Raw genomic sequence first — 20,868 nt, 5'->3', positions numbered from 1 at the left:
GCTATCGTGACTTTTCTCTGGTCTGTTTACTTTCAGTGATCCCACGATTATGACTGTGTAATGGCCATTGTTCTGCTTGATAAAGAACCAGAAAGTCATCCAAGTGCATGGAGTACACAGTACAGCACATTCATTGATCAATAGTAGTTCTGTGTGAAAATCTACAAGTTGATAGAAGACAGATGCTGTTATAATTTCTCATATTATTAGTTACTCAATAGAGTGATTAATGAAATGACAACAGGGTAACTTCACAACTCATAGCTGAGGAAGCACATTGTTTATTCAAGACTGAGGTTACTTCGGGAAATGGCACTCGGTTTTCTTTTCATTCCGACAAAGTTTGACCAACACCTTATACATTTTCTGCTGTGCAAAAACAACTTCATTGGAAGAAAACTCACCCGAGACCCTGCATCTTGTGAGTGACCTTGCGTTACAGAAGATTCCGTTGTTAAGCCTGGGCAGCAACATCCTCACCCTACTCTCTGAGAGTTCATCTGACTGTCGATACCTGAACACTGTCCCATGATGCACCATCACAAGACTGACGATTAGCTGCTGAATAGAGACCGTTTTCTAGTCACTGACAACTCTCCTCTTACCTCGAGACATCCACTCCCCTACAGAGTGCTCAGTGTGGCAGCACTGTATGCAGCTGATCATTCACATACGGTTTTGAGGAAGTGTGATGCTCCTCCTATCACTCTGAATTCTCAACTCTCCGCCTTCTGTAGACTTTGTGTTAGATGCTACTTCTCAACAAGCCCCTCTTCTGCCCGAGGGCCCTTTCAACTCTCTACATGAGCCCCGCAGAAAAAGGAACTTCGCTAATTAGATTTCCAATGGCTAACCACACAGACGCCGCCGAGGCAAATTGGAATTGGGATCAAGGAGCATTGGACAATAATTGGGGAACAGCTCCCGCAGGATACGGAGGAGATTTCTATGGGTGATTTTCAGATGACTACTACATGCTGGTGGTGCTAGGAGTTCATCCTACTGTTGCTCATAAATTAACTTACTGGAGTCTTTGAAAGCACCTCTACAAGTTCAACCACATCCAGCAAGGCCTGCAGGCTTCAGGCCGTTTATAGCCTCTGCTGGTTTAACTACTTTCACAGTAGTTTTAAACACTTCTTTATCAGTTACTTCTGAATTCTACTTTCAGTTGGGGCAGGAGTGCAACAATGTTGGATGTCAGTGTCAGAGTTGCAATATTGGCAGGCTTTGACAGGCCAAGTTCTGTGAATGAAGTCAACACTTGATCTAGATGAGGGTCAGAAACTTAAACTTGCTGTTGAATAACAACATGTCAGTTGAAGTTGATGGGGAATTTCAGAGGCCCTGCAGTAGCAACATGAGAGCGGCTCAAGGGAGGCCTCAGTGACAACATTCTGAAAGCCCTATTAGCATGCTGGGTCAAGAGGGAATGACGGCTGGCTGCTTTCCTTTTGGCCCCTATAGTCCCTTAGTTCTGGAATTTGCATTTCAAACGGATGGTGGCAGTGTCGTGGAATCTCTCCATATAGTCTTTATCTGACAGTTGCATGGGCAGGAGGAAAGAGTTTGGGAGAGGGGAGCGGAGACACAGGGCACCATGGCATCCAGGGTGAGATGTGTCTGTCAGTGGAGGTCAGGACCCTCCCTGCCATCACTGCCACTCAACTTGCCCCAAAGGGATGCTGTGATGGCCTCCTCGCCCATAGGGTTTAGATAAAGTGACGGGTTGTCCTGTGAGATGGGCCATCTATTGTCACCCTACGTAAGAATGCTCTACGCCTTCCACACGGAAGGGTCCCCACAGATTAAAGCTCGTTTGTCAGCCACGGCAGCCCATCAAGCCTCCAACTCATCCCCACCAGCTTCTCTCTCTAGGAATGATGTTGGGCTGAATCAAGTTGACAGTGAGAGTCAACTAAAGTTGTACTATAGGAAGAAGTGATACTGTACAAAGTCCATTCAAAGGTTCAGTAACCGTGGGCTGAGGGCTCTCTAAAAATTAGACTGAAAGGGAGCATCTAAATATTGGTTTGAAATATCTCACCAATGTTCAAGGACCGAGAGATGTTGACAACTCAAACACACTACAGCAGCGATACATAGAAAAATAACTGGCACCCATTACTTTCTGTTTACTGGTATCAATCTCTGAGAAAAGTGCCACTGCCACCAGTCTGGGCCTAAACCTGTAAGGCATCCCGCCACAGCGGGCGAGCTGGCCAGACTTCAGACAGGGATCTATGCGAGGCACAGACACTGAGACGGTCGTCCGATCGATCGGGAGAACCGCTGAGAGCGTCATCCATCGTCTTTGTGTCTACTTGAGATGAAAAAAGCCCCAAAGGCTATCAGCGAGAGACGGATCAGACACACACTAAGGTTATCCTCTTCATTTGTCTGCCTCGTCTTCATTATTTATTTTTATCTTCAGACAAGCCCTGTAATTCACTGGAAAATCCCTCTCTGTCTATCCATCTACAGTATCCCTCCATCCATCTACAGTATCCCTCCATCCATCTACAGTATCCATCAATCTACAGTATCCATCCATCCACAGTATCCATCCATCCACAGTATCCATCCATCCACAGTATCCACAGTATCCATCCATCCATCCATCCATCTAGCTATCCCAATTTTCCTCTACTGTTTCCAGTGTGACATCTTTGGATGAGTGTAACCCCGGGTCACCTCATCAGACCTACTGGCGGGAAAATGCAGATGTCGTTCAAGCTCCCTCCTCGACCCTCCTCCCGTCGTCTCCACCTCATAACTAAAACTGAATGTTATCTACCTCCTTCTCTCAATCTCTCCATCATCAATAATTCAAAGTGTTATTGAGAAACACTACCTGAACCTCTATTGACAGAAACTCCAGCACTGTCATTCCCTCAAGGGCATCATAATTGGATCCTCAAAGTCTGCTGCTGCAGACCCAGGCGGGGGAACAGGAATCTGTGTTTGTTTTTTTGTTGAGGTGTCATTGTGTGTGTGTGTGTGTGTGTGTGTGTGTGTGTGTGTGTGGTGTGTTTGTTTCTATTTTTACATTTATTTCAGTACTCCAAACCGGCTGCCTCCAGACCCAACAGCACACAGCAGGAGCCATCCCGTGCATAGAGTTACTCGGCCAGTCTTCGGAACATTCCCCTCAGGGGTGTTTTAAAGGTGGGTGGGAAAGTGTTTGGTTATCTAGCACCGTGGAGAAAGGATTGTGGAGGGATTGCGGATGAGTCATATTGGGAAGGGCAGTGAAGCTCTTTATCAATTGCAGTGGTGCACTTTCTCAAACCTGGAGAGGGCAGTTGTTTGGCACAAGTCAAAAAGGTGAAGAGAGTTGCATTGCAAGCAGGAGTAACAGCTTTTGAGAAGGTTCAAATTCTGAGAGTTTGATTTCACAAAGCAGCAGTTTAACTCCCACAGTACATGCTTAAAAATAACAGGCTCACCAGTATGACATACAATTGTATCATAACATGCAGTATGTCAACAGCTTTAATATTTCAGTGTTGATGCGGGTGGTAGAACAAAAAAAAGATACATCATTCATAGAGCTAAATTAAAGTTTAAACAATAGCAAAACTGTCAGTATTCACACTAAACGTATCTTCAACATCAAAGTCAGCGGTATTCAAAGCCTCGCTTTTATGCACAATATACAAATATGGCAAACTCAACGCTGCTGTCGTGCAGTGTCCTCTCCTCTGACAGGTCAACAATAGGAACAGAGATAGTGCTCCCTCCCACTACGCTTTGTAGACTATAGGCTCCGCTGGTACTATCATTATTTCACCAGAACTGCCGACCGCCCGGAGGGGAGAGGAGAGGAGGGTAGAGCAGAGAGAGCAGCCAGATGAAGATGCTACTCACCACACTCCTGCTGGGAAAGATGAAACGCGCCACACCGATATAAGCGAGGGAGAGTAGAAAGGGAGGAGAGGATGAGGTGAATAAGCAGCGCTGTCAGTGCTCATCAGGTTGCTGATCGCTCAGCGTTCTCCAGTGGCTCTTTATAACCACCAAGGGGGGGGCTAGCCCTGGACCCTCCTATCACTTAGGACCCCTGAGTTCAGCCTTGGTGGTACAGTACAGAGCAGCAGCGGGGTGGAGATGTGTCTTCCTGCTTGTGCCAGGGCCCCTTGGGTGGCGGTGCAAGCTAATGGGCGGGGGGACCGAGCTAAGCGGCTGGTCTGCCTCCCTGTGATTAGATTTGGGCTCATTGAGAGTGAGAGAGGGTGTGTGTGTGTGTGTGGGGGGGGGGGCTGATCCCCCTCATCACACGGCTCTGATTAGGCACTGTGGTGGTTCTCTGGATTGGCGAGCCCTCGTTCTGCTGCCAGTGCAGAAATAAAGCCTGTCTATCAGCGCATCGGTGCCAGGCTGATTCTGAAGGACAACAATAATTATGTTCACTGCAGAGCGATGAGAAATAGAAGAAACAAAGTTTACGGTTATGGCCAACGAACTGTACAGTAGGTTTAATAACTAATGTTCTAACATAACGAAAGGAACAATTCATGAAGGAGACGGAGTGTTCTTTGCTATTTTCCTTCTACCCTTCTATACCATGGCCTTACAAGGAGAGGTACTGAGACTGAGCCCCTTAGAAACGGGGTCAATTAAGTAAATAAAATGTTTTAAAACATGTGGAGAGCAACCTTTCTTTAAGGCACTGAATGGTGCTTGAGCTGAGGACTGCTGTGATGATGCTCTCACAATGCCTTTGTATCCGTCTCCGTATTTAAGGTGGGGAACAATGAGAGAGTGCGACATCTCTATTAACAGAAAGCTCTTTGATCTCCATCTTTCTCTATGCTCTCCAGCAAATAGAACCTCCCCAGGCACCAATTAGATGGGTGCACTGTTTGCACTTCAATCTCTGCATTCCAATTCTGAAAGTTGGAAGACACATGAATTATCGAAGTGAATTTGGAGTGTCACGGTGTTCCGGAGTTATGTTTCATCTGCGAGTGAACTTTAGAGGTAGTGAAGGAAGATGAATCAAACCCCTCAATTTACTCATCTCAGGCGCATTGTGCCAATTGAATATATTTATTTTATTCTGTTTGAAGGACCTGTACCATGTTTGTCAGAGCCATAGATAGAGCCCTTATGACGCAGGACAAGCACACAATGACACGTGTGAAAACATGTAGAAAGCACCTAGTCAAGGACTCAGGCATAACATTAGAGACAGAGTAGTTGTGAAAGGAAGATAAATAGCGTCCGCAATCACACTGCCGTCACCCACCAGATCCATCCTTGTCACATTAACCGAAAATATCATTTTTTTAAAGGAAGCGGGCACGCAAGACGGGTTGGTGACAACAATATGTTCTTTAGCAGCTGGTGCACAAAATGGCCGACCTCTTTAATAAATGAATGATTTTCCAATCTGAGAAGTCGATGCTGATGAAGGGACATATAAATCAGGTGAGGAGCGATGGAGGGGTTCTGGAGAATGCTCCTCGCTGTAATGGTATTATCATGCCTGCGTGCTTCACTGTTCCTGTGGAGATTAAACGCTTCATCATTGTCTGGGCTACAAACAGTCCCCATTCCCAACATACATCCCATAACCAAACATCTTCCCATTCAGACCCACCAGGGCATCCCTACGTTCGGGTTATGGCCTCAGTGGATGAACCGGACATCATTAACGCCTTCTCACAACTGATGACATCATCGAGAGGCATCCCCCAGACCCCGGGGGCTTTTTGCTCCATATATCTCATGTTGTTATTGCTGTGGCACTTATTTCTCAGCTCCAGAAAGTCCATGACCATTGGCTGCTCATACACATCATGTGAAGTGAGGCTCTTCTTGGTGTGCTGAAGGCTACTTGTGTCAGTCTGAAGTACTATCAAAATGCTTGGGTTGGTAGCGCAGGCCTGCCTGAGAAGACAATGTCCTGGGGACATGTAGTCTAGCCCTGTTGTGCTGAGAAAGAACCAGTCGCTGTAAATGAGGATGACGTCTGTGACCTCTCAGTGCACTGATCTGGAATCAGCCAGGCAATCAATCCCACTCAATCTCAGTTCAGCAGATGTACTGACAGCTCCACACAACATTGAGAGGTTAAGGTGCCAAAACAACAACAGCTAACAAACAGGCACACTAGAATAACACTATTCAGGATTTTTATTTTAGGACATATTTTATTTCTGGATAGTGTATTACAGTAAACAATGGATCTCATGACTCTAGCCCAGACCAGAGCTAGAAGTGCACCAGACCAGAGCTAGAGGTGCACTGGAAGAGAAAGGAGTCATTGAGGAGCAGGACCGGCATACCAGTATCGCGATACTCGTTAGTATCGTGGCAAGGAAACAAAACGTGAAGAGGATGTAACTTCTTTAGGAAAACAGCCCTAATGTTGGAAACAAACATTATGTTGTCATCCAGAGTTACATTTATGTATTTCCCAAGCTATAGCACACAATATTTTAAATACAGCAGGATTTTAAAGGATCAAAGTGTTTGGTCTGCTTGGTGTTTTCATTTCAAAATATTACGATGCTGGTATCGTCCCGGCCCTACTAGTTGGTGCCAACAATGCTTTCTCTAGTCTACAGACTGTTGACTAAGGTTGAGTATGGGCATGGAGACTGAGGGTTGGAGTGTGTGTAAATGTGTCTCTGAGCTGTTAAAGTGAGTCTCTGATCACAGTGCAGATACTGTAGCTCCTGCAGCCCTTAGGGAGGATAAGCTCTTACCTTTCGGCTAAATCCCCAAAGTCGTTAAGGGGCTCCGGAGTTGCTTAGAAGTCCAACTAATTAGAGTTCAAATCATTTTCGGTAACACTTTACCTGACACCTAGCATCATAACACGTAATGACACAGCCATAACTATGTCAGAATAGCTGACATAACTTGTCATAATATGGACATAACACTGTCATTACACATATGTAGACAGGTTGTGACATATATAGCATTATTTTATGGCTGGCTATGACACCTACATAAGGCAAAACATTCCATTACACCATAAACATACTGTGGACAAGTAGGCTATGTTATATACCATTTTTAGAAATTGCCCATATTACATTATCATTGTAGTTGCGCACAAATTAGACGTGCACCTAGCCCAATGCTCTGTTGCTGATGACTGGGATGAATGCAAGAGCAGATTTCAGGAGCAGGACAAGACACCCTCTTTTTGACTGATGACTGCTATAAGGGCATGTACGTGATAGGTCTATCTGGCTCATATGATTATGATGGTCATAATGCTTCTTGACAGTGTCATAAAGTGTATTTTCTACAAGTTATCTAAAATATGATGGGGGAAAAAAATGGACAAAATAATTCATTACAACAACCATAACGGACTTTTAAAAAAAAACTTCTTGGCAGGGAAAAAACTATTGGATAAATGTGGGTTTTGACACTTATGTAGATGCCACAACCAGCCATAAAATAACCCAATATGTCACAACAGGTGTAAATATATGATATTATGACAGGTTATGACAAGTTGTCTCAGCTGTTATGACATATTGATATAGTTATGACCATGCCATAACATGTTATGACGCTGGTGTCAAGTGTTAACACATTTTCTCCTTCTAGATAGATCTTTATGATGGACATACAGTACAATACTGCTAGTGTATCCAGCCATTCTACTATTCAGTTGAGACACTGACTACAGTTCACAAAGCACGATCAATGAGTTATCAAGCTAGCTAAATACTGTACAATGCAGCAACCCTTTGTTTCAAATGTATAGAACACAATAAACCGGCCTGGTCATTCTTGACAGACATTTGGTAAGGGTCGAGATGAGGTGAGAGCCGTTGTATAGAATGCTGCCCACTCTCAAACAAAACAACAGTCAGTGTGGATCAAAGCACCGTTTGTAGTATTTTTCTGTTGAGCATCCCGCTGCTCCTCCGTCCATGCACAAACACTCATCTGCATTTGTTGTCCTGAAGTCAAAAAGCGAAACGCAGCAGGCACAAAGAGAGACTAGACAAATCCACAGGGCGAGGGCGAGAATGAAAGATGGACAGAAAAACAGAGAGCGAGAGAGGGGTAGAAAAACAAAAGCGGTCTGTTGCTTCCAGCGTCCCCCCGACTTACCACCACCCACTACTCACTTCTCCTTCTCTCCCTCAGCAGCCCTGGGAATCACAGGAGGTTGGTGGCACCTTAATTGGGGAGGACAGGCTTGTGGTAATGGCTGGAGCGGAATTAGAGGAATGGTATCAAATACATGCCAATCCATTTGCTCCTTTCAAGTCATTATTATGAGCTGTTCTCCCCTGAGCAGCCTCCACTGGTGGGAAGGTATGAGCAGGCAGCCGTAATGGAAGAGAGAGGAGACCAACAGGCCCATCTATAACAGACTAGATAGTGGTGTATGGGTGCCGTTAAGCCTGGGCGATAGTGTCATTAAGTGTGAGTGCGTGATAAATGCACTCTGCTTGTCGTATTTGAGATTCTCAGTCTGTGTGCAGGAGGGAACCGGAGGCTATTACTCTTGTGGCTGTGGTGACACCGCACCGAGTGTGTGTATCTATTGTCTGTGTTTTGTTGTGTACTGTACGTGTGTACGAAGGGAACGTGTGTTTCGTGTGTGGCAAATGTACAACTGTGAGGGTGTGTAAAAGAGTTGGATAATAATCTCCTTCTGTGTCATGGGGAAATGCTCTGTAGGTGTGTACATACACTGAGTACACAAGAACACCTGCTCTTTCCATGACAGACTGACTGCTATGATCCCTTATTGATGCCACTTGTTAAATCCAATTCAAATCAGTGTAGATGAAGGGGAGAAGACAGGTTAAAGAAGGATTTTTAAGCCTTGAGACATGGATTGTGTACACGTCCCATTCAGAGGGCGAATGGGCAAGAAAGAAAATGTAAGTGCCTTTGAATGGGGTATGGTAGTAGGTGCCAGGCGCACCTGTTTGTGTCAAGAACTGCAACGCTGCTGGGTTTTTCACGCTCAGAACTTTCCCGTGTGTATCACGAATGGTCCACCACCCAAAGGATATCCAGCCAACTTGACAACTATTGAAATTATTGGAGTCAACATAGGCCAGCATCCCCGTGGAACACTTTCGACACTGTGTAGAGTCCATGCCCAACGAACTGAGACTGTTCTGAGAGCAAAAGCGGGGGTGGGGTGCAACTCAATATTAGGAAGGTGTTCTCAATGTTTGGTATACTCAGTGTATATAGGAAGTGAACGTGTGTTTTTGCTTTGTGTGTTGTGTCAGGTTTCTCAAATGCTCCCTTCAAGGTACAGACAGCCACAGCTATAGCAGCAGCCAGCCGCAGAACGACCTGTGGGCCGTCTGGACGTCTGCCCTGCTCCAATCAATACTTGGAGGTGTCCTGTTACCCTGTCGTCCCTAAGCCTCCTCTCCCCCCAGCTCAACGGGCAGGCAGGCAGCCCTTTGTTGGCAGTTGTTCATATCAGCGCTGGCTTATCATAGAACATCACAGGAAATGTGAGAACAGCCACGTACAGGTCGGTGACACTTTTAATTTGTCTCGGGTGATAGGGTTTGTCAAACTATTCCTGGGCCGCCTCATCATCACCGACCGCATTTGCTCACTTAGAGGTTGACTTTCCCCCTCATGTGAAATGTGGCGACGCTATACCGCTATCTTGACCTTGAATTGAATTAATTTTCGAATAGGAAAAGTCCTCTAGAATGGAGACTGCATTGTACTGCAATAGAAAGTGGTGAGACGCATTCCGCACAACTAAGAAGGATATGAGAAGAGTTTTTAATATAGATGCCCTTTGCAGTATCTGCTCTACAAATCATCACGTAAGAAAAATAACTAGCTAAATCTAAATGGAGGGAGATATTTTTAAAGCTATAAGACGACACTCTATAAACAGGTCCCTGCTCGGTGATTGCGGCTGTCTAAGGAGTCAAATTAACCAATATGGTACTGGGGTACAAATGAACTTTTCCTAAATAGGTGTTCCAAATAAAGTGTGCTAGGATATTAGATTTTCAAGGTGTCATTAAGGCGGCATCAAAATAGCTTTTAATGGATTGTGTACTTGAAATAACTTTCTAAATATCATTTTGATGGTTTACTTCTCAATCTGACCCAGGTCTTACGTTGAATTACCAAGATAACATGCTACTAATGATTTGGATGGTCAATATTACTTTGAAAATAAGGGAAATACGATTTGAAGAAAACTGAAGCATGAAAAGCTGAGGCGAACTCAACTCTACATGCTATAAAACAGCTCCTTCTGATAGTTTTATTGTTGATTTACACAAATCTGCCCAACAGACTACAGCGCAAAGTCAAAATGTGTAAACATGCAATAAAATGTACATTTCATGACTGCACCCATTTTTTCCCTCTTAAATCTTTCAAATTTGTGGTCTGGCATTCATCCAAATCAAATCCATTTGAAACTGCGCACGCACACACGCACACACGCACACACACACACACACACACACACACACACACACACACACACACACACACTTTAAAAGGACCCGTCAAAACATTCCATACAGTGCTACGCCTGGGCGTTTGGGTTCATAAAATCCCCAAATAGCAAGTGATGCCTTGTAAAGCGAAGTTCGACTTTGCAAGTCAGGTCTCTTACACCATAACCCTACGATTGAAACTGAACTATCGAAACAGACTGACATCTCTAATGAGGCCCAGGTATAGTTACAGCCCAAATAAAGATGATCTAATGTTCAAATTGTCTTCCAGAGTAGAAACTATAGCAATATTATTTATTTTGGGAGAGGGTACAATTACATTTGAGTGTGTCCTATTAAATGACTAATCATACAGTAAAACGGCAAAAGTAGCTTCCTTTGTGTTGAAATGCCATGTCAATTAAAGTCTGGAAGTAGCAATAGTGACGACTACCTTCCATTTCGTTACATCCCTGTGCCATCTAAAATTAGCCATGCTCATGGATTTAGTCTCTCTCCCAGGTAGAGATACACTTTAATCTCTTATTTTTTCTTCATTCCTGGGATTGGCAGTGCAGATGTCTTTTCTGTGTGCTAAAGCTCCACAGCCATATGTCACCACTGCCCTGTCCGTGACACGCACACTTTTAATCAGCGCTCAGTGATGGACCACACTGTGGCCCGAAGCTTTGAGTCCTGGAGTGATACAGCTGTGCTGTGCAGCATCCAATGCTGAGCTTCATCACACACATTCTTGGGTAGCAAAAAGTTAATAACTGTGAGTTACTCTGACCCATAGGAGTCTCAATATATTTATATCTTTTAGTGGCTGGCATTTAACAAACTGAAAATATACAGACGATAGGGGTAAGTCCTCTATCCCTATAGCCCAGGGAACATCAACTAGCGGATGGTTGACCGCAAGAAGCAAATTGACCGCAAGAAGCCCAAACAGATGCACTACATGACCAAAAGTATGTGGACACCTGCTCGTCGAACATCTCATTCCAAAATGAGGTGCATTAATATGGAGTTGGTCTCCCCTTTGCTGCTATAACAGCCTCCACTCTTCTGGGAAGGCTTTCTACTAGATGTTGGAACATTGCTGTGGGGACAAGAGCATTTGTGAGGTCGGCACGGATGTTGGGCACAGATGTTGGGCAATTAAGCCTGGCTCACAGTCGACGTTCCAATTCATCCCAAAGGTGTTCGATGGGGTTGAGGTCAGGGCTCTGTGCAGGCCAGTCAAGTTCTTCCACAACGATCTCGACAAACCATTTCTCTATGGACCTCGCTTTGTGCACGGGCACATTGTCATGCTGAAAGAGGAGAGGGCCTTCCCCAAAGTGTTGCCACAAAGTTGGAGACACAGAATCATCTAGAACGTCATTGTATGCTGTATCATTAAGATTTCCCTTCAGTGGAGCTAAGGGACCTAGCCCGAAACATGAAAAACAGCCCAAGACCATTATTCCTCCTTCACCAAACTTTACAGTTGGCACTATACATTCAAGCGGGTAGCGTTCTCTTGGCATCTACCAAACCCAGATTCTTCCATCGGACTGCCAGATGGTGAAGCGTGAATCATCACCCCGGAGAACGCGTTTCTACTGCTCCAGAATCCAATGGCGGCGAGTTTTACACCACTCCAGCTGACGCTTGGCATTGTGATCTTAGACTTGTGTGTGGCTGCACGGCCATGGAAACCCATGTAATGAAGCTCCTGACAAACAGTTCTTCTGCTGACGTTGCTTCCAGAGGCAGTTTGGAATTCGGTAGTGAGTGTTGCAACTAAGGACAGACGATTTGTACGGGCTACGCGCTTCAGCACTCAGCGGTCCCATTCTGTGAGTTTGAGTGGCCTACCGCTTTGCGGCTGAGCCGTTGTTGCTCCTAGATGTTTCCACTTCACAATAACAGCACTTACAGTTGACCGGGGCAACTTTAGCAGGGCAGACATTTGACGAACTGACTTGTTGGAAAGGTGGCATCCTATGATGGTGCCACGTTGAAAGTCTCTTTAGTGAGGCCATTCTACTGCCAATGTTGGTCTATGGAGATGGCTGTTTACTCGATTTTATACACCTGTCAGCAACGGGTGTGGCTGAAATAGCCGAATCCACTTAATTTGAAGGGGTGTCCACATACATTTGTGGATATATAATGCATAATGTTTGACTAAAACAATAATTTCAAACCTTGCGTACATTTGTATATGATCACGTGTTTCTCTATTATGTGTAGGAATACTTGGGAACAGATTTCTTAAATTAAAGTCACTTGTAGCTGATTTCCTGGTGTTGTTAGTCTTAATGTCTAACAAAAAAATTCATAGATTTTTTTTGGTTGCTACAAAAATAAAATAAAAAATAAAACTTGCTCTAGCCTCTTAGGCAGCCAAGCCAAGGGTGTATGTAGTCAAGTCAATCAAGAAAGGTCAAGTGTGAAACAGGCTGATGTGGACTAATGTTGACAATATTGACATGATAATGCAGATGGCAGATGAAAGACTTCACCCACACTCATGTTCTACTGTTCAACATCAAATCAGAATTCTTACTCTCTCAGAATGTACTGTACTTTAAGGACAGTGCGCGCACGTGCATGCATGTGCGCCCACCAATTATGTAGATTTTAAAAGCATTCTAGGTTCACCTCGATGCCCTGCACTGAAAAAGCACAGACAAGGGGGAATGTCAAGATGACAAGTGCAAACAGCCAAAAGCTAAAAAAGGACTTCCTATTAAAACTAAAGTAGCTATTTTGGATGACAGCCAACTGTCCAAGTAAATCAATTTGAATTTGTTCAGGAGTTATCTGAAGGGTGAAAGTGATGTAATTTTAATAAGAAAATATGAACTTTAAGATGATTAAATGAATTTAGATTTTTCCCCTCAAAGTGAACATTATTCAATAGCTGAATACATTTGCATACATGAAGTTACATTCCAAGAAAGCTCAGTACATGTCTTAAGTCAAATGGCAAAAACAAGCAAGTCCCATTACCTTACAGTACATAGTTAAAGGCAAACCTGCATTCACTAATCTACTGAATTTTCTTTCACTAGTTTAACGTAAAACATCGCAAAGGCTTTAGGACTTTCTAAATCTGCAACAAAACCAGGACTCCTACTTTTAGAGCCAACAAGGATCATATAGCAACCTTCTGAAATGAGAGCAATTTCAGTATTTATTTAGACCTCAAACCGAAAGGCAAAGAATCACCCTGGGAGGTGGTTTAGTGGGGTATAGCAAAACACAATCAGGAAACCTGAATCTCCTACCTGACTGATGTCTTCATCCAGACCTGACAGTGGGGAGAGGAGAGGAGGAAAGGAGAGGAGGAGCGAGAGTAGGACAGAGGGTAGTGGAGGTCAGATAGGCCATACATAACCAGCCTTGCTGTTGACATTGTAGAACTCATTCTGTGGTTGTAGAGGCATTTCTCTTCCACCTTGGTGACAGGATTTATTTACATGTCTCTGACTGCAGCTTTCATTTGGCTAGATTTTACGGAGTGAGAGAGTCCTAGGGTTTGGGGGAGTAAGGTCCGCAGATAGTCTTGTTGACAGTAGAGCTGTTATCACAGAGGGAGTGCTGCTTGTCTCCTCACAGCTTAAGTACTTAAGGGTATGTGTGTGTGCGGTGGTGTGTGTGTGTGTGTGTGTGTGTGTGTGTGTGTGTGTGTGTGTGTGTGTGTGTGTGTGTGAGAGAGAGGTTTGGATCGAACCCTACAGCCTGGAGTGTCTGAGAGGACACCTCATAAAAAATTCCATGCTGTGTGAAGTTCATGTTTTTTCAGAGGAACGTTAACTGGATGAAGAAGTTGCATCACTTTAACATTCCATGTGGAAGGAAAATGGCCGCCAAGTTACTTCGAACTCAGCAAAGTACAAAAGCAGAGCATGTCCGTAACTACATATGAGGACACCGAGGGTTGGACCTCAGTTTTTTTGTAATAAAAAAAATATATATATTTTGTACACAATAAATCAAATAAATTACGGGTCAATTACCGGTCAACATCTAAATATTGTTCCTAGCATTCATCAAAGCTCAGAACGCTTAAATAATTTATTTGACCATGCTAATCGCGCCTGCCTTTGCGAACAAGTGGAATTATGAACAGTGGTTTGTTCGTTATGATCACCTGCATCCCCCTGATTTGCCTTTTTAGCAGCACATTCACCACTCTCAAACGGCTAACTCCATCCTCTCGCGGCACAGGCCGAGGGCCTGAGTTATTTTACTTATTCCACATGTTGTTGTGTTACAGCCCTAATTCAAAACTTACACACAATAACCCATAATGAAATTTTCTAATTTATTGAAAATGAAATTGAGAATGACCTAATTTACATAAGTATTCACACGCCTGAGTAAATACTTTGTAGAAGCACCGTTGGCAGCGATTACGGCTGTAAGTCTTTCTGGGTAGGTCTCTAAAGAGCTAGACAACCACTAAGGTCTGGCCATAGATTTTCAAGCAGATTTAAGTCAAAACTGTTTCTCGGCCATTCAGGAACACTCATTTTCTTTTTGGTAAGCAACTCCAGTGAAAATTTGGCCTTTTAGTTTATTGTCCTGCTGAAAGGTGAATTCATCTCCACCTGTGTGGTGGAAAGCAGACTGAACCAGGTTTTCCTCTAGGATTTTGCCTGTGCTTAGCTGCATTCCATTTCTATTTTATCATGAAAAACTCCCCAGTCCTTAACAATTACAAGCATACCAATAACATGATGCAGCCACCACTATGTTTGAAAATAAAAAGAGTGGTACTCAGTAATAAGTTGTATTGGATTTGTTCCCAAACTTGGGGTCAGGGTCCCATGTGGGGTCCCTATGAGAAAATCTGTACTAATCTTATCAAACAAGTTAGGAACATAAAAAAGAGGATACGTTTCAATATGAACATCTCCACATGGCCTATCTTCCCTACAGGCCTACATTGAAATGCAATCAAAATGCAAACACAGTTGAAAGTTTTCGCTTTGTCGCTATTTAATTCCTTGAGAGGAAGAACACACAGCCTAGCTCGTTTCTTTCTCACTCATCTCCACTGTGTTGCCTCCCATGGTCTCTAAGGACCAGTCGAGGTTGGGGTGCATTAACATTCCCACACAGAAGATCCCACAGATCCTCAGGGGAAAGTCCCACAGGATGCAATGATCTGTGGATCAATATCCGGAGCTTAACGCATTGTGTTCACAGAATATTAAGTCATCGTGGGAAAGTTATCCCATCACGCTCCAGGTGAAAAGATCCAAAGCCCACAATTATCCTAAGCCAGCCACCCACCCACCACGCTACGGTTTGAGATGATAAATGCAAATCGTATCAATGAACAGAGGAAAAACTACTTTGAGGCAGGAGTCTGTCGAGTTACAAAATACGAAAGCTACATCTGTAAGCAAAATATTGAAGCATAAATCAAAAGTAAGCAACATGCATCAACCTGTGTTGAAACATAGGAACTGGATTTGCTTGAATACTGTCCACAGGGACTTCGGGCATTCAGACAAACTAGCTGCTCAAATGTCGACAACGGCAACTGTGTAAACAGAACATCTCGTTGTTGACATCCTGACATGTACAGTGCCTATATTGCTGTAAACCCCTGAGTCTCCTAGACCTACCATTAGTCTGACTCGTCTCTGTCAAATCCCTCCTTGTCCCTTCTTTTCCAGGGTAGTGGAGCGGAGAGCCTGTGACAGGTTACACGCGCATCCACTGCACACATCATTGATAGGGGGGGGGGGGTAAAGTAGGCAGGGAGGGGTGTGTGTGAGAAAGTGTGTATGCAGGATTACACAAGCGGAGCATGAGTTCCGCTCCGCGAGATCAATTTATGTCACCAAACGGCGTGACAACCAGTCCCCTCCCAGTCACCATCTGCCTTGTCCCCAAGCCAATTTGTCACAGCACATTCATGTGTGGCGATGCCCTCCTTTAACATTGAGGAAGATGGCTGTGGGGAAAAGGAAGCAAGGAAGGAAGGAAGGAAAGAAAGGAGGAAGGGGAAAATAGCACTGGCAGCATACTTATTGAGGTACTACTGGTTTGGACTGGTGTCAGAACTTAGTTCGCACCCAACTGAATAAGAATGACCTAATTGAGGTGAACACTCTCCAGCATTTTCTCACATAAGATGGCGTCATTCTAACGTGACGTACAGTTGCCAGGAGCCATCTGTCTAAGCAAACGTGGAACTCATCTCTAAGAATCATGATTTTGCTCAACCGCCTAACACTAGTTCCTAATTCTCCACTCTCCGTAGCTATGATGCACTGGCTACTACGGCAAACAATGCTCGATCAGCTGAGGCAACCAGTATGAATGGCCATTAGAGTAGGTAGTTTGACAGCTTGCTGATGAAGTTGTACGGCACCAAAGTTATGGGACTGTTTTAAGAAATCGGCATATGTCTGACTGACAGCTGGCACTGTGCCTTGCTACTTTGAAACATTTGGCCAATGCCATAACGCCGCGAAAGAGCAGTCAGCTGTGCTGCAGAACTCAGCCCACTAGTCACGGCAGAACAGAAACTGCCTTATCATGAAAACTCACTAGTGCTATTAGCTAGAATTTCTCTACACTAGCTAGCGGGAGTATTCAGCATTAAGTGTGTGAACTTGTTGGAATCTCTTTAATTTCATATAGATTGATTTGAGACTGGAAAGATGGCGCTGACAAACATGGCAGCTCTGCTTCTAGCTCCGCTTCTAGCTCCTAAAGAACTTTGCAGTATTTCGTTTTTTTGTGTGTTATTTCTTATATTATTATAATATATGACACCCTAGACCCACTTCAATTTGCTTACCGCCCCAATAGATCCACAGACGATACAATCGCCATTGCACTGCACACTGCCCTATCCCATCAGGACAAGAGGAATACCTATGTAAGAAAGCTGTTCATTGACTATAGCTCAGCCTTCAACACCATAGTACCCTCCAAGCTCATCATCAAGTTCAGGGCCCTGGGTCTGAACACCAACCTGTACAACTGGGTTTTTGACTTCCTGACGGGGCGCCCCCCCAGGTGGTGAAGGTAGGAAACAACATCTCCAGTTCGCTGATCCAAAACACTGGGGCCCCACAAGGGTGCATGCTCAGCCCTCTCCTGTACTCCCTGTTCACCCATGACTGAGTGGCCACAAACGCCTCCAACTCAAGCATCAAGTTTGCAGACGACAACCATAGTAGGCCTGATTACCAACAATGACGAGACAGCCTACAGGGAGGAGGTGAGGGCCCTGGAGGAGTGGTGCCAGGAAAATAACCTCTCACTCAACGTCAACAAAACGAAGGAGCTGATCGTGGACTTCAGGAAAAAGCAGAGGGAGCACGCCCCATCCACATCAAAAGGGACCGCAGTGGAGAAGGTGGAAAGCCTCAAGTTCCTCATTGTACACATCACTGACAATCTGAATGGTGCACCCACACAGACAGCGTGGTGAAGAAGCTGCAACAGCACCACTTCAACCTCAGGAGGCTGAAGGAATTTGGCTTGGCCCCTACGAACCTCTCAAACTTTTACAGATGTGCAATTGAGAGCATTCTATCAGGCTGTATCACCGCCTGGTACGGCAACTGCACCGCCCGCAATCACAGAGCTCTCCAGAGGGTGGTGCGGTCCGCCCAACGCATCACCAGGGGCACACTGCCTGCCCTCCAAGACACCTACAGCGATGTCACAGGAAGGCCAAAAAGATCATCAACCACCCGAGCCATGGCCTGTTCACCCCGCTGTCATCCAGAAGGCAAGGTCAGTACAGGTGCATCGAAGATGGGACCGAGAGACTGAAAAACAGCTTCTATCTCAAAGCCATCAGACTGTTAGATAGCCATCACTAGCCGGCTACCTCCAGTTACTCAACCCTAGACATGGAATCACTGGTCACTTTAATAATGTTTACATACTGCTTTTTTACATTTATTTTTATTTCACCTTTATTTAACCAGGTAGGCCAGTTGAGAACAAGTTCTCATTTACAACTGCGACCTGGCCAAGATAAAGCAAAGCAGTGCAACAAAAAACAACACAGAGTTACACATGGAATAAACAAACGTACAGTCAATAACACAATAGAAAAGTCTATATACAGTGTGTGCAAATGACGTAAGATTAGGAAGGTAAGGCAATAAATAGGCCGTAGTGGTGAAATAATAACAATTTAGCAAATAAACACGGAGTGTTAGATGTGCAGAAGATGAATGTGCAAGTAGAGATACTGTGGTGCAAAGGAGCAAAAAATATATATAAATCAAAGAAATAACAATATGGGGATGAGGTAGTTGGATGGGCTATTTACAGATGGACTATGTACAGGTGCAATGATTTGTAAGCTGCTCTGATAGCTGATGCTTAAAGTTAGTGAGGGAGATATGAGTCTCCAGCTTCAGTGATTTTTGTAATTCGTTCCAGTCATTGGCAGCAGAGAACTGGAAGGAAAAGCAGCCAAAGGAGGAATTGGCTTTGGGGGTGACCAGTGAAATATACCTGCTGGAGCGCTTGCTACGGGTGGGTGCTGCTATGGTGACCAGTGAGCTGAGATAAGGTGGGGCTTTACCTAGCAAAGACTTGACCTGGAGCCAGTGGGTTTGGCAACGAATATGAAGCGAGGGCCAGCCAACGAGAGCATACAGGTCGCAGTGGTGGGTAGTATATGGGGCTTTGGTGATGAAACGGATGGCACTGTGATAAACTGCATCCAATTTGCTGAGCAGAGTGTTGGAGGCTATTTTGTAAATGACATCGCCGAAGTCAAGGATTGGTAGGATGGTCAGTTTTCCGAGAGTATGTTTGGCAGCATGAGTGAAAGATGCTTTGTTGTGAAATAGGAAGCTGATTCTAGATTTAATTTTGGATTGGAGATGCTTAATATGAGTCTGGAAGGAGAGTTTACAGTCTAACCAGACACCTAGGTATTTGTAGTTGTCCACATATTCTAAGTCAGAACCGTCCAGAGTAGTGATGCTAGGCAGGCGGGCAGGTGCGGGCAGCGATCGGTTGAAGAGCACGCATTTAGTTTTACTTGCGTTTAAGAGCAGTTGGAAGCCATGGAAGGAGAGTTGTATGCCATTGAAGCTCGCCTGGAGGTTAGTTAACACAGTGTCCAAAGGGCCAGAAGTATACAGAATGGTGTCGTCTGCGTAGAGGTGGATCAGAGAATCACCAGCCTCAAGAGCGACATCATTGATGTATACAGAGAAAAGAGTTGGGCCGGCTCATCTCATATGTATTTGCTGTATTCTATTCTACTGTATTTTATTTAATGCCACTGACATTGCTCGTCCTAATATTTATACATTTCTTAATTCCATTATTTTACTTTTAGATTTGTGTGTGTTGTTGTGAATTGTTACAATAGATATTTCTGCACTGTTGAAGCTAGTAACACAAGCATTTCGCTACACCTGCAATAACATCTGCTAAATGTGTATGTGAGCAATACAATTTTATTTGATTTCAGCCAGAAAGCAGGTCGCTAGTTAGCTAGCAAATTTTTACTGATTCAGACCACAACACACCTTAGCTTTATGTAGAATTAGGTAAAGACTTTCTCAATAAAAAAACCATCAATATCAGCTACGAGTTTATAGTGTTTGGTAAGATTGGTAAGATGTTTGTTAAGATGTTTGGTAAGATTGGTAAGATTGACTGAGTCTTGAGGATGAAATTAGTGTTTTCGAGTTATCAGACCGATCAGTGAAGACCCTCCAGTGGCAATGGAAACAGTTGGATGAATGTCTTATATGAGCTGTTATAGAGTACTGAGGTTTGGGACAGGGCAATAAACTGGTGCCAACCAAGGCATTAAAAGGAGTGTACACTACAAATCAGAGCTTATTTCTTACTATCCTTTACTAGAAAAAGCAGTGAAACAACCTTTGCAGCGATGCATGGAAGATATGAATAGAATACCACACATTGTGTGAGGCCCGTGGGACGGGGACAGTGCTTTATTGTGAAATGAGTGGGTGACAAGGTATGAAAGCAATGTGAGACACAGTCCTCTCATATACACACACACTGTTTGCTGTGACAATTCCCGCAATTCAGTGCATCCGTCTGATCACATTACATGCCTATGCTCCCACTGACTGGTGGTCTTTCCTATTTTACCGTTTGTGGCAGCCATAATGAAAAGCAGAAAATGGCCAACCATATCAGAGCCAGCTGTAGACACCCAACTACTCTGCCAGTGACCAATTGAGCACAACACCTATATCCTCTTTCTACATGGCCTGCACACCAAACCCTAATGCATTGTTTGCCTGCTAACATATTTGACAACAATGCAAGTGGCTGGCTTGCACTCACTTTGACTGATGCACAACGCTACACAATGGCCCGTGGTGTTTGTATACATAGCCGGCCAAAAGAGGGCTATCAGTACAAAGCCAATGCACATCAAGGGGTATGAACGCAGGTGTGT

The 20,868-nt window shown here is 44.3% G+C and overlaps 1 protein-coding gene across 4 annotated transcripts in view; it reads right to left on the bottom strand.

Moving 5' to 3' along the window:
• The window catches only part of sema6cb (semaphorin 6Cb), a 123,892-nt gene that overhangs the window by 41,695 nt on the left and 61,329 nt on the right, over positions 1–20,868 (bottom strand). The gene's annotated exons all lie outside the window — the stretch shown is intronic.

The sequence above is a fragment of the Salmo salar genome, chromosome ssa05 (genome assembly GCF_905237065.1).
Source record: "Salmo salar chromosome ssa05, Ssal_v3.1, whole genome shotgun sequence".
In the NCBI taxonomy this organism is placed as follows: domain Eukaryota; kingdom Metazoa; phylum Chordata; class Actinopteri; order Salmoniformes; family Salmonidae; genus Salmo; species Salmo salar.
The sequence above is the reverse complement of the archived record's forward strand: the minus strand, read 5'-3'. Positions and strand labels throughout refer to the sequence as shown.